Consider the following 14,567-nt stretch of genomic DNA (forward strand, 5'->3'; position numbering starts at 1 on the left):
TTTAAACAAATAGCCTGCTCCTCCATCAATCTTATCATCTGTATGTCTATTCTCTCCATAATCTATCTGGGATTTTATTAGACTATGGTATGTAAAAATGCCAAAGCACAACTCACCTATTCATGAAGTTTACCACAAAGTTATTTTTTTGTAATCAAAGAAGTACTGATACTCAAGAAGAGCCTGTTACATGTAAGAAGATTGCAAGTCAAATAAATATCTTTGGTCTTTTATAATGCTGATAGAAAACACATGCTTACTTATTATGTCTCAAAAGTCGAAAGAAGAAGAAAGAAGGAGGAGGAGGAGGAGGAGGAGGAGGAGGAGAGAGAGAGAGAGAGAGAGAGAGAGAGAGAGAGAGAGAGAGAGAGAGAAGGTGTCCAAAGCAAAGCAGACATCTCTGAAGAACCTTCCGGATTCCATGACTGGGTAAGATGCCCTCTCACTTGCCCTCAGCCTCCAGCAAAAGCAAAACTAACAGCTCAGGTAGAGAAGTGGTAAATGAGAAACGGAACTCTGCCTGCGGTTTCACTTTTGAAGTAAAAATACAAATTCGCAGGGCTTGAAGGTAGATGGAAGGGGCTACTGTGTTTGTAATGAAAAGGTTTATGAAATGCAGAGCTGACTCCTACATTAGCAAAACTCGTTTAAAATCAGGAAGATTCATTGAGAATTGAAAGAGTCAGCGAAGAACTGCACGATGCACGAAGTTTGGAGGATTTAAAGTCAAAGCCCTTTTGTCTCAAACAAAACATACTGGTAATAGTCTTGTGAAAAATATTCATGCAAATAATCAAACATGCCCATAGTTAAGTAACAAGAGTTTTTTACCTATAAAACTGGCAATCATGCTTGACCAGGGTTAGAATGTGCCTTACAAGGGAAGACTTACTAATCATCTGATTAAGACTTACTTAATCATCTGATTAAGCTTTCTAAATGCAATTTAGAAATCTACATCAGGAGCAATTCCACTTGCAGGATTGGACCCTGGCAAACAAATATGGGCACGTCCATGGATAGACATGCCCAAGGGAGCTTCGCCATATAGTCTTACTGCAGTATTGTTTGTAGAAGTAGACTGGCAAACAAATATGGGCACATCCATGGATAGACATGCCCAAGGGAGCTTCGCCATATAGTCTTACTGCAGTATTGTTTGTAGAAGTAGACTGGCAAACAAATATGAGCACATCCATGGATAGACATGCCCAAGGGAGTTTCGCCATATATTCTTACTACAGTATTGTTTGTAGAAGTAGAAAAATGAAAACTTACATGTCCACAATTGACTAAATAAGGTTCACGTACACCCTTACTACCACATACTATGCAGTCAAAAGAAAATATTCTGAGACCTTTGTCATGCATTCAAGTCCTGAATCATATCATGGAATACCTGACTCCTTAAAAGTAACCACTGAGAACTGCCATGGATTTAAAATTATTAAAGATGATGGTTAACCGACAGTTCAGGCACGCCTTCATTTTACATTAGCACACTTAGTATCAAATCTTTATGCTACATTTCAATATTATTTATTTTGGCGTTCACTCTTGTCTTCTATTTGGTTTTTTTATCCTGTTATGCTTCTTTTATTTTTTAATTGATATTTATTTATTTATTTTTTATTTATTTATTTATTTATTATTTATTATGTATATAATAGTCTATCTGTGTGTATGCAGAAGGCCAGAAGAGAGCACCAGACCTCATTACAGATGGTTGTGAGCCACCATGTGGTTGCTGGGAATTGAACTCAGGACCTTTGGAAGAGCAGGCAATGCTCTTAACCACTGAGCCATCTCTCCAGCTCTTAATTGATATTTATTGAGCTCTACATTTTTCTCTGCTCCCCTCCCTGCCTCTCCCCTCCCCCATTCAACCCTCCCCCAAGGTCCCCATGCTCCCAATTTACTCAGAATATCTTGTCTTTTTATACTTTCTACTTGCCATGTAGATTAGATCTATGTAAGTCTCTCTTAGTGTCCGTATGTTGTCTAAATTCTCTGGGATTGTGGTTTGTAGGCTGGCTTTCTTTGCTTTATGTTTAAAAACCAGCTATGAGTGAGTACATATGATAACTGTCTTTCTGTGTCTGGGTTACCTCACTCAAAATAATGTTTTCTAGCTCCGTCCATGGGAGGATTTTTGATACCCAGTTACCATGTGATAGAGTAGTGATTCCAGCTATGGCTGGGGTGTTGTAATCTTTCCACAAGCTCCAGGTATAGATTCTATATTTGATGTTACATAACTTAGTAGACTATGAACTTTTGAGGGGGTATTATAGAGATAAGTAAGACAGATTCCAAAAAGGCTGTGAAAACACTATGCTGGAAAAGAATTCCTTTCTTGCTGTTCCTAAATAAGAGCTGAACAAATTCTATAAAACATATTTTTAAACTCTTACTGAAAGCAATGAATATATTTATCATTTAACTCTATCTAGTGATCGGGTCAGCATGTATTTGAAACGTATTCAGACCTGTGAATCTATGTCTCCTCTCAGAACTCACATAAGGTTTTAGCCAGTTGGTTAACACAGATGTACATATATTCACAGTTAAGTCTTAATCATATATAAATATGGAAAGAAATGCCTGAGTCATAACTGTGCTCTGAAGACTAGGAGTATGAGCTGGAAGCAAGAGCTTCTCCATAGGTCTATGGGCTTCCTTGGCTTTGATGACAAAGTGCAGAATAGTCTACAAACATAAACCTGCCAATGTTTGAAATGTTCCATCAAACAGATAAAAAAATATTGCAAATACTACAAATGTTTATGTCAGTCGGTAGAAAAATATATAATCACCTTCTCCCTCTTGCCTGTAGTTGCAGGGCCTACCAACCCTGCTCTCTGGAATGATGAACTCTCGTTTGCATTGGGTATGAAAGAGAAAATGAAGAAATATCTAGTGAGTGGGATTAGTGCCATTGCAGACTTTTTTATTCCAATCCCTGTTCCATGTGTTTAGTATGCTAGACACATCATGGACTTAAAATAACAAAGAATTTTCATAAATGTTGACTATAAAAAGTTCATATTTCTAGTTTTGTAATTGATGTTTGGTGAAGCCAAACCTGAAAGGCTAGGTAGAGATGAATAAGTGTTACTGTAAGCAGGAGAAATCCTGGGGGTGAAATTCACATCCATGGAGGAGCTTTGACCCGGCAGGAAAGGGTCAAAATGGCTTTAACTCCTTTCCTCGTCCTTCACTCTGTATGACCAGGTCAAGTGCAGCCCGTGTAAGTGGATCAGTTCAGCCACTGGTCCATCTACAGCCAAAGAAAGCCCTCCATTCAACTCTAATTTCTCTGTAACTATTTCTGTTTTTGTGCTTATCTTCTCTCTGTTCAGCTCAAAACAACATCAGTGGTTTTTAAGATGTCAAATGGATATTTTTTCTGTCCCTCATTCTATATGCAAAACACAGAAAATGAGAAACAAGAAACCGTTCATGTTCTTAGGAAGAACAGAGTTTAAAAATCTGTGTCAAGATGCAGTTAAATTCAGGAATAGTTAATGGGCCAAATTTCAAATGGAAATTTGGTCCTGCGCATTTTAAAATTGTGTAGCAGCTATTGATTCTAAAACAGACATATCCCAATGTGCATGATAGAGAGAAGTAAAGCTCACTTACATAAATTGTTACAGATTACCCTGCAAACACTGCTCTCAGAGGAATTGTTAAGATCATCTAACTCAGCCCACTCATTTTTCAAATGAGAAAACTAAAAGAAATGAAGAATCTACTTAAAATTTTGTTTGTTTTTCTTCTAAGCTAGAACCATGGATATGGTAACAAAGGCTGTTATAATGCTGACGTAGAGTTAGCCTGGTTGGTGACAGCCACAAATCTGACTGCTCTATGTGTTCCACCCAACCATGGTCCTGAAACCTTTTCTGGTTCTTGCATCTTACAGCATCAAGTCACTAGGCAGTCAATGCCTGATGTGAAGAGAACTTCAAGACCCAGGCTCTTATGCCGAGAAATGTGCCCCGTGGGTCTCAGTGTTGTCTACAAGATTGAAAACTCTTAGTTTAGTGGTATAGAGCCTGTTGCCATCGGTGTTGAAAGTTCGAATTTCTAGCTCTAAAGCCCGTTGTTGACTGGTCCAGCATCCATCATCCATCCCCACACTTTTTTTATACCTATAGTTAAAGATTTTGGTACTCTCACTCTCAAGCAATTGACTGCCTGCACTTTCTGTTGTTGCTAGGGTGCTTCAGTGAAACTTAAATCAATTATTCTCACCCATAAGATAAAGCTTTAGTAGACTTTGAGTCCTCCATGCTTCTACACCAAGATTCTAGCCACAGTTACCACAGAGCAGGCATGTAAGAGACCAGTGGACTGTCTGAGAGGCCAGTGCTCTGTAGCTCCCCTACCACTTCACCACAGTGAAACTTGTAGCCCCCTTGCTGACCGCAAAGGAGCCAGTCTTACATTTTACAATATTCACTGTAAAAACAAAAGCAAAAACAAAAACAAACAAACAAACAAAAACCCTAATCTACTCAACTCAAAACAAGCTAGAAACTCTGGGCCCTTCTTGGCATGGCTAAACCTGCAGATAAATCCATCCCAAAGTCCTCCTATATCTGTGCATCCCAAGTGCCCAGAATTGAAAACACTTGCTAAGGAACATTTGTTTTAACTTTTATCCAAAACCTCCAGGGACCTAATTTATACTAGCTCTTCAGCAGTTCCGACAGTACTACCTACAGTTAGTTGTACCTCAGAGAACAAGTTTTCAAAATACTTGCGTAACAGCACAAACGCAAAGAAAAGGTAATAGCCATGGTAATGGGAAGTAATTATTCGGTAAACGAAGTTCAAGATTGGGATCAGGTAACAGAGGATTGATGGTGCACTCAAAACATAATTTTCATTTTTTTAAATTTCTACCCAGTCCATTAAGGATGTGTTCAGTAGGGCAATGCAGATCCACTGACTGGCGCTAGTTATCTGGGAAGAGCTTTGAGCCAGAACACAGTGTCAGCTCAGAAATTACAGCGCAACTCATGTGTATCAACTGCTCAAGGAAAGGTAGAGTATGATTCCAGTTGCCAGATTTAGTAACTAGAAATGGGGCATATTTATATATGAATTTTAAATGAATATCAAGTGAAGTTTTAGTATAAGCAGGCCCCAAAGATTGCTTGGCAAATACTTACTGACGAAATGAATTTATTATTATATGAGATTCAAATTCATCTGAGTGCTATATTTTATCTAACAATCCTGTCTGAGGACAAGGAGGGAAGAGAGGGGGAGTTTACCATCCTTACAGTGCTGAGTGGCTTCACGTTCTTGGGAGCCAGCAAACAGCTAAGGTGGGCTCGTGGGATAACTACAGGCTTTTAAACATTGCACCCAATAAACCTCTCCGGCATCAACTCTCAAACCATAAGTGGTGCTCCCCATTGTCCAAGGATGTTCACGCTTCTTTTTTAAAACTATCTTTTATTGAGGATTTAGACATCTCACATCATGTACCCTAATTGTCCTTACCTAGGATGGTCAAATTCCTAGTGACCAGCCTCAAAAGCGAGGATAAGTCTTTCTCCACCTTCTTCTATGTTCGAAGTCATCAGCTGAGCAGAGTCTTGTGGTGGCTGGAGCAGGGAGGTACTAGCTCTCCTGCATCCATGCCAACACGAAGGCCCCCCAACCCTGTGTATGTTCACACTTCTTTAGCTGCCAGCTTTCCAGACCAGAAGCCCTATCTTATTCACCACCTCCTACATTGCACACTTTGCTCCTGGGAATAAACAGGCTGGCCTTCCTCACCACCACACAGCAGCGAAGCCCAGTCTTGGTTTAAAATGCAAGTGAGATAGTTTCCTCATTGAAATTTCTGAAGTGATCTGTACCCAGTATACCTTGCTCACTCGGAGCACACTGAAGCATCTGCGTGCTGAGCTTGGCATAGAAAGCATGAGCTTCGGCCAATGGAAAAGTCTAGGCTGCCATAACACAGTGGCACTCATTCCCTAGGAACTCTCAGGAAGCCCCTCTATGTTCTCTATATGGCTCCGAGCGTTATGGGATATGTTCTCTATCCCATATGAGTTATACTTGCTCATCTGCACACTGTGATTTTTTTCAACCCACTTGGGTATCTTGCATCTATTTTATCTGGATGTCTACTTGAAATTTCAGTTTCACATTCTGTTATATAGGTTTCTTTTCTGGGAAAATTCTCACAACTTTTAATATAGCATGACTAAAGTAAAACCTGGAGGAGGAAGTGAACCACTTTCCTGGGAGGACTGTCTCAGGCATGGGCTCAACCCTTGAATATTTATTAACAACACTTTCCCTATTTAAAAATGAAAGGAATTTTAGGGGATCAGACTGGTAGAGGATTCTTGGTGAACCACAATTCTCAAAAAATAATACCTAAAAAATTATTGTACACTTAAACAGCTTTTTTATTATTGTATTTTCCCAGCTAATTTCTTTTATCAACAACTTTGCTTCTGTGGCTTATGGGCTTTGGTGAAGACCACATAAGAGACCTCAGGGTTTTCATGTATGTTAAGAAGAAACTGGACATAACAGATCAATTCATAAGAAGGGGCTGGAATGACTTTTGATTAAAGGCTAATTTTAAGAAATAAAAGAACTCTTGAGTAAAGTATAGTGACATAAGGAAGATAAAGAGATGTATGCAGCAGTTTAATAAAAATATTACAAAATGAAGTGATCCTGCTGGGGAATAAACAAATAAGACTTCCAACAGTAATATAAGCCGTATAAGCCATTATAAGTAACATAAGAGGCAGTAGACCCATTTGACTGATAGAGAAGTTGGTTCTCACAGAGCTGGCCCAGGTTTGATGGTCTTCACTTCGTGAGGTTGTAGAATGAAGTCTCTAGAGAGGATTGCTATGGAAACAGCAGGCATCAAAATGGCATTAAGAGAGTAAGCCTCTGGGTGCCAGCTTGAGGGGTAAATGACCTCAGCCCTTGCTAGCCAAAATAGCCAACAAAGCAGTTCTTTGCTGTCTTCTATCTTTGTGAGGAGCAATCAAAAGGAAAATATTCTCCGACCAATCCACACTGCAAATGGCCAAGGCTTCCTGTTGCGGGAGACCTGTTTGTGCAGCACAGATCTGATACGATTCCTTAACCATGCCCCTCGATGGATGTAGATCCTTCATGCAGGAATGAACTGCATGAGAGACAGGTTTTCCTTTGGATGCACGTGGTGTGAGTATATTTACACACCATGACTAAACCACTAGATTGACAACAGGGGGGACACCAGCTCTCAAGCCCTCCCTTAAAGGTCCAGCATTGTTTCAGAGTCGAACGGCCGAGGGCTTGCCATACAACTATATTTGAAAGCCTAATGCAAGTTATCCTCCAGACAGCATTTTTCTTCATTTCGGATGGTTCTGATCTACCCAAAAGACTAAGCTGAGTTGTTTTGATTTTCATTTCTCTGATGACTAAGGATGTTGAACATTTCCTTAAGTATCTTTCAGACATTTTAGTTTCCTGTGTTGAGAGTTCTCTGGTTAGGTCTGTACTCCATTTTTAAAATTGGATTATTTGTTCTTTTGATGACCAATTTCTTGAGTTCTTTGTATATTTTGGAGATCAGACTTTTATCTGATGTGGGGTTAGTGAAGATCTTTTCCCATTCTGTAGGGAAGTTTTTCAGTTTCAGGAGGTCCCACTTATTGTTTCTTTCAGGGTCTGTGCTGCTGTGGTTATATTTAGGAAGTGGTCTCCTGTGCCAATGCATTCAAGTGTACTTCCTACTTTCTCTTCTACAAGGTTCAGTGATGCTGGCTTTATGTTGAGGTCTTTGATCCACTTAGACTTGAGTTTTGTGCATGGGGATAGATATGGGTCTATTTTCATTCTTCTACATGTTGATATCCAGTTATGCCAGTACCATTTGTTAAAAATGCTTTATTTTTTCCATTTGATTTTTTTTTGCTTCTTTGTCAAAAATCAGGTGTTCAAAGGTGTGTGGGTTAATATCCGGGTCTTCTATTTGATTCCATTAGTCCTCCTGTCTTTTCTTATGCCAATACCAGGCTGTTTTCAGTACTGTAGCTCTGTAGTACAGTTTGAGTCAGGGATTGTGATGCCCCCAGAAGTTCTTTTATTGTACAGGATTGTTTTGGCTATCCTGGGTTTGTTTTGTTTTGTTTGCTTTTCCGTATGAAGTTGAGTACCATTCTTTCGAGGTCTGTGAAGAATTTGGCTGGGATTTTGAAGAGCATTGCATTGAATCTGTAGATTGCTTTTGGTAAGATTGCCATTTTTACTATGTTAATTCTACCTACTTAAGAACATGGGAGATCTTTCCACTTTCTGGTGTCTTCTTCACTTTCCTTCTTCAAATATTTAAAATTCTTGTCATACGGGTCTTCCACTTCTTTGGTTAAAGTTACTCCAAGATATTTTATGCTATTTGTGACTATTGTGAAGGGTGATGTTTCTCTGATTTCTTTCCCAGCCCTTTTATCATCTGTGTACAGGAAGGCTACCAATTTTTTTTAGTTAATCTTGTGTCCTGCTACGTTACTGAAAGTGTTTATGAATTGTAGAAGTTTCTTGTTAGAATTTTTGGGATCGCATATGTAAACTATTATAACATCAGCAAATAGTGAGAGTTTGACTTCTTTGCCGATTTGTATCCTCTTGATCTTTTTTTGGTGTCTTATTGCTCTAGCTAGGACCTCAAGAACTATATTGAATAGATATGGAGAGAGATTCCATCTTACACCTGTAAGAATGGCCAAAACATTCTTACAGGTCAAAAACACTGATGACAACTTAATGCTGGAGAGAATGTGAGGTAAAAGGAATACTTCTGCATTGCTAGTGGGAATGTAAGCTGGTACAGCCTCTTTGGATGTCAGTGTGGCAATTTCTCATAAAATTAGGAAACAACCGCCCTCAAAACCCAGCAATACCACTTTTGGATAAATAACTAAAGGATGCTCAATTGTGCCACCAGGACATGTGCTCAACTATGTTCATGGCAGCATTGTTTGTCATAGCCAGAACCTGGAAACAACCTAAATGCTCCTCAACCAAAGAAAAGAAAAATATAGTACATTTACACAATGGAGTACTACACAGCAGCAAAAAAAAAAAACAGACATCTTGAATTTTGCAGAAAAAAAAATGATGGAGCTAGAAAACATCATTTTGAGTGAGGTAACCCAGACACAGAAAGACAAGTATCATGTACTCACTCATAAGTGGTTTTTTGGGGGTTTGTTTTTTTTTTTTTTTTTTTTGTCTTTCGAGACAGGGTTTCTCTGTGGTTTTGGAGCCTGTCCTGGAACTAGCTCTGTAGACCAGGCTGGTCTCCAACTGACAGAGATCCGCCTGCCTCTGCCTCCCGAGTGCTGGGATTAAAGGCGTGCCCCACCATCGCCCGGCTCATAAGTGGTTTTTAAACATAAAGCAAAGAAAACCGATCCACAAATCACAATCCCAGAGAACCTGGACAACAATGAGGACATTAAGAGAGACTTATATAGATTTAATCTACATGGGAAGTAGAAAAAGACAAGATCTCCTAAGTAAATTTGGAGCATGGGGACCTTGATGGAAGTTTGAATGGGAGGGGAGCAGCAGGAAGGGGAAGAGAGAAAAATATAGAGCTCAACAAATATCAATTAAAAAAAAAAAGACTAAGCTGAATTTTCTTCAAGTTCTGAGCTGGATTGGCAAACTACGCAGCAAAGTGCTTCCGCTCTCCATGCCTTTCCCCCCAAGATGTGGCTAACCAACTCTGCTGATTCCTAAACACTGTGAACTATGGTGGAGATTCCTCTGTGAACAGATTCTCTATTGGCCAAACGAAACCAGCTTCTGCTTCCTTCCTTGTTTAACACGGCCTTTAAACCCCTTGCTTTTGCAGACTACAAAGGCTTTGTCATGGTCTCTTGCAATAAATCATTCCCACACAGTCACAGCTATCCCCAGTAATTAGCCTTCTCTCAGTATCTCTCATAAACAAGCCTTCCCTACCCATTCCTGTTCCTCTTGTGACATCCATAAATTCAATAGTCGTGAATAACTAACATCCATCCTTCAAGAAGGTCATGCTGCTTGCTATAAATACTCTGCAAAACAATGTCTTCTTACAGGCTCAGGGCTTATAACCTAAGCCAGTGTTTGTTGACTTGCCTAATGAGATTGGGGTTCAACTGGGGTAGGGAGTGTATAAAATATGAGATGTCATCGTTTCATTGTTTGCTTATCTTATGCTTTAATGCTAATCAAAGCAATGAATTTTAAAACTGTCTAAGACGTATAAAATAAAAATTTCACCGTGCACAATGTGTAACAGGTTAGTTGGGAGAAGAATGCAGATAATGGCATGACAGTAAATTTCATATTTCATTCTTCTGTTCACAAGTATAAACCATTACTGAACCAAGTATTAGCAAGAGATTGTGTGTAGGTGCTTGGTGTAGGTTGTTCGTAAACGTTAGAAATTGTTTAGAGAAAAGTTAACAGGTCACCATGTTAACCCTGAGTCAAAAACTGGTAGGATTAAGGTGGATGGATCATAAATATGGTCCACCTTAAATTAAATAATTTTATAATCTTGCAACTTATTGTGTATCTTAAGTTACTCAAGTGTATAATCATAATGCTACCCAATCTAAATCCTTCTATCTGGGTAATTTTAAGGAATTTTCATCAATAGAAAAAAAATTGTAAGCAATCAGGCTAGTGTCCTGCCTGTTCACTTGATCAAAACTGCTTTGGCCAAATAGTTGGTTTTCTATGAACTGTGTGTGGGCTAAGGAAGTTTCTTCAGTTTCAAAGGTTCCTTTTCTACCACTTCCAATCACCTTCCCAGTTTCCAAAGCCCACATGTTCGAAGCCACATTCTATCCAGACTCAGACAGTGAAATCAGTAGATAGGAAAGAACTCTCTGAGACAGGGGTTATGGCTAAGGGAAATCAAAATGCCTTTGGTGTGCATTCTCTCCAGAGGACATGTAAACTGGGACAATGGCAAATGGCTGAGGCCAAAAATCCTTCTCTCCTCTCCTGTTACGTGAACAACTCTCTATCTCCTTTTATAAGTAGGTGATTGTTCACAGATCTGGCCTTATAAAGTGGTTTAGATCTGAGTCCCATTTAGAGTTATACAGCTCTGTATTTTGTTTTTCTCCTGGGACTTAAGAGAATTATTTAATTACAAAATGTTTCAAGCCTTTACACAAATAATGGTTGTAGTTTTAAAAAAAAACACAAAAGCAACAGCTTCTAAAACGCATGGCAAAGGTTTTGAAAACACTCACTAAGTGAAGCTTATCTCAGGAGGAAGAGGAAGAGTGCACCCTAAGCAGAAAGAGTTTTCTAAAATTGGACCTGTTCGCTGGCAGTGACGGGTAAATAGCGAAGTAAACACAGCTGCCCCTTGCTATGGGAGATGCCTTATTTGTACGTGTGATTGTGTAGCCGCTTCCCTTAAAGGTCAAATGTCACAGATCTCTGCCATTCATATTTCAAATCAAATTAAACTTTGGCATTTCGAAAGGTTCGGTGGAATCCAGAAAGCCAAACAAGAGGCAAGAAGAGAGAAAGAGAAGGAAGTCAGAAGCACGCCCATGTTCCTGGAGGAGCGTCTCAGAAGAAGCACCCCCACGCCTGTGTTTCTGGGGCATCGGGGAGCATCTCAGAAGGCTTTTTCTGAAACCTCTTCAGCTGCAGAGAAGGTGGGGCCAGCCTGAGCATAGCGTGCCATTCTTGAGGGGTCCTGGGTGGTGACTCATTCCTGTTATCATTTCTCATGAAATCGAGAGGTGGTGGCCATCACTGGAGAGCAAAGTGTGACTTGGTGACTGATCTCATTACTGAACAGAGAAAAGCAATCACACGCAAGGATCAGAAACTCCCCACTCCTCCGAAAGCCTAACAGCTTTGTAGAAAAGTCATTTCCACCCAAGAAGACAGGTGTCAAGTGAAAACATAGCCAAGAAGAAAAGAATAAACATCTTTTTATAAAAATGTCACACTAGTAATGAACAATCAGGATTTTTTCCCCTCACTGCAGAATTGATCGTTCTTTGTATTTTTAAAGTTCTCTCCTTTTCTAAATGTATCACTCCACTTTTAACTGTCCAGAGATCCCCTTGTGGTTTTCTTCATCTCAACTAGGTCCACTTTTAGCAGACAAGAATGTTACAAGTTGTCCAACCCAGAGATTGCTGGGCTTCAGGAAACAATACCTCAAGTATGTCACTATGCCACGCCGAAGACTTTGAGATAAGAAAAATGGGAAGCTATCAGAGCCAAGCTCTGAAACCTCCCGCCTTCTTGTCTCAACCTTCTCCCCCACCCCACCCCCACCCAGTGTCCACCCAGGACATGGAGAACAGCTTTTTCTGACACGTTCTCATCTGCTTAAAAAAAAAAAAAATCCACACGTCACTGCCATTGTCTTGAGTCCCCTGCAGGAATTTCTTTAGTGTGAAAGAAGAAAAATTGCATCTCAGAAAAGATGGAAGATACATCGTACCCAGGCAGGCTCTTTCACAGTGTCATCTACTCTTCAGAGGGATGCTCAGACACGACTTGTTTGTGTAACAGAATGAGCCATCTCCATTGGCATTTCCTGGCACAGTGCATGCTGCATCCCAACCTTCCCAAGAAGCTCCATGCTCCTATCCCTCCGTGTAGTCCAGCTGCTTCACTGCAGCCATGAGCTAGTCTTCATAGATCATGTTCTGTGGAACGTAGGTGCAGGTGTGGAATTCAAACCATTTTCTTCCAGGTCAGCCTGTGTATTGTCAGTTTATTTAAACTTCTCTATTAAAACATTGGTGGGGTGGAGAGGAGATTTCTCTCTTCATCAGACAACAGTAAGCTAAAAAAAGAAAAAAGAGGTTAAAAGTGATCACTCACTAAGGAAAGAAACAATGGAGAAGTCAGGTCTCTCTCTCCTGGGGCAGTGGGGGAAGAAGGTTGACCTTCCCAGACGGGCACTAAGGTTGTGCCTTGTGCACTCGACAAAGAAAGAGCACAGCTTTTGTGGGTCCTTTACTGGTAGGATGGATAAAGGTGCCGCACTGAATACGTTCCAAGCGTACATAGTTTGTCCTTAAAACAATAAATTCATTTTTGCTCCTGTTTTAGAGATGAGAAGGTAAATGTTTTAAGTTCAGGGGCAAGCAGGGACAATTGGTAGAATCCAAGCAGACAGACCCCGATGCACATTGGCTGCTTGCAGGCTTCTGAGGCACTGTTCTCCTTATGAGTAGTACTGAAACCTTGGCATCACTTTGCATAAAGCAGGACATACTGTCTCGGGTTACCCTCATTCACTATGCTGGGAAGCTGCTTAATCTTCGTCTGATTACTCAGGTAAGGAAAATGAGTCTTAGGGAGTTCTTAAAATCACTCAAGCAGGAAGTAATCCAGCCATGCTCAGAACGCAAAACCAGTGCCTTCGAGCCCTCTGTATGTTCAGTTTTTCCTCTCGACTCTGGGTGCTGCTCCCCTCCCTTCTCATGATTTGTGAGAGATTGTTTGGATTTCTTTTGAGACAAGTTCTCACATAGCCGTTGCTAGAGCCTAAAACTTGCTATGTCCTGGGAATTACCTAGAATGCCTCACTCTCCTGCCTTACCCTCCCTCGTGCAGGGATAACAGACATGCTCCACTGTGTCTGATTTCCAGATATTTTTTTAAAAGATGCATTATACCATTATTATACCAAGAGAGTTTTAATTCCTCTTTTTAGAGAGGGTCTTATTAGGTAGCCCTGGCTGACCTAGAACTCACTTTGTAGACCAGGCTGGTCTCAGACTCACAGAGATTCACCTGTCACTGCCTCTCAAGATGATGGTTTAAAGGCATTGCCACCATACGCAGCCTTTTTTGTGTGTCTTTTTTTGAGATAGAGTGTGATTATATTGTACTAGCTGGGCTTAAGGTTAAGGTTACTACATAGACCATGCTAGACCAGATTGGCCTCAAACTCACAGAGATCCACCTGCCTTTGCCTCCCAAGTAAAGAGAAAAAATAAAGAGATGAAGACACCTTATATTCTGAAAATAATTATTGAACAATATTCAATTAAAAATTTACAGTAGGGAAAATATGTACCCATACAAAAGCATGAGACTCACATAAGCTCAAGCCAAAACCAGATCCAAGCATGGACAGGGGAGGTGGGCACAGTGTCTGCCTCACCGTAGCTAAGGAGCAGTTGGCGCTTCATAGGTACCTGGGGAAGAAGAGTCAGTTTCAGGGTATGCACAGCATGGCCCCTAGCCTAGTTTACTACTTCAATTCTCCTGTGCTCCAGGGGAAGGCCATACATCGGAAAGCAATAGGACTTCATAGCCATCCCTCCCCCAAAAAAGAAAATAGAAAAAAGACACAAAACTGAGAAGCGAGCCAGGGAGAGTACTATGTTGTATTTGAGAGGAATGGGGGAAGGTGAATATACAATCAAAACAAACTGCATGAAATGTTTAATGAACTAACAAAAATAAGGAAAACAAAGAAAAGAGATGAACAATCTGATATATGTATAAAAGACATCAATTGTAAA

The sequence above is a fragment of the Microtus pennsylvanicus genome, chromosome 1, assembly GCF_037038515.1.
Source record: "Microtus pennsylvanicus isolate mMicPen1 chromosome 1, mMicPen1.hap1, whole genome shotgun sequence".
Taxonomy (NCBI): Eukaryota; Metazoa; Chordata; class Mammalia; order Rodentia; family Cricetidae; genus Microtus; species Microtus pennsylvanicus.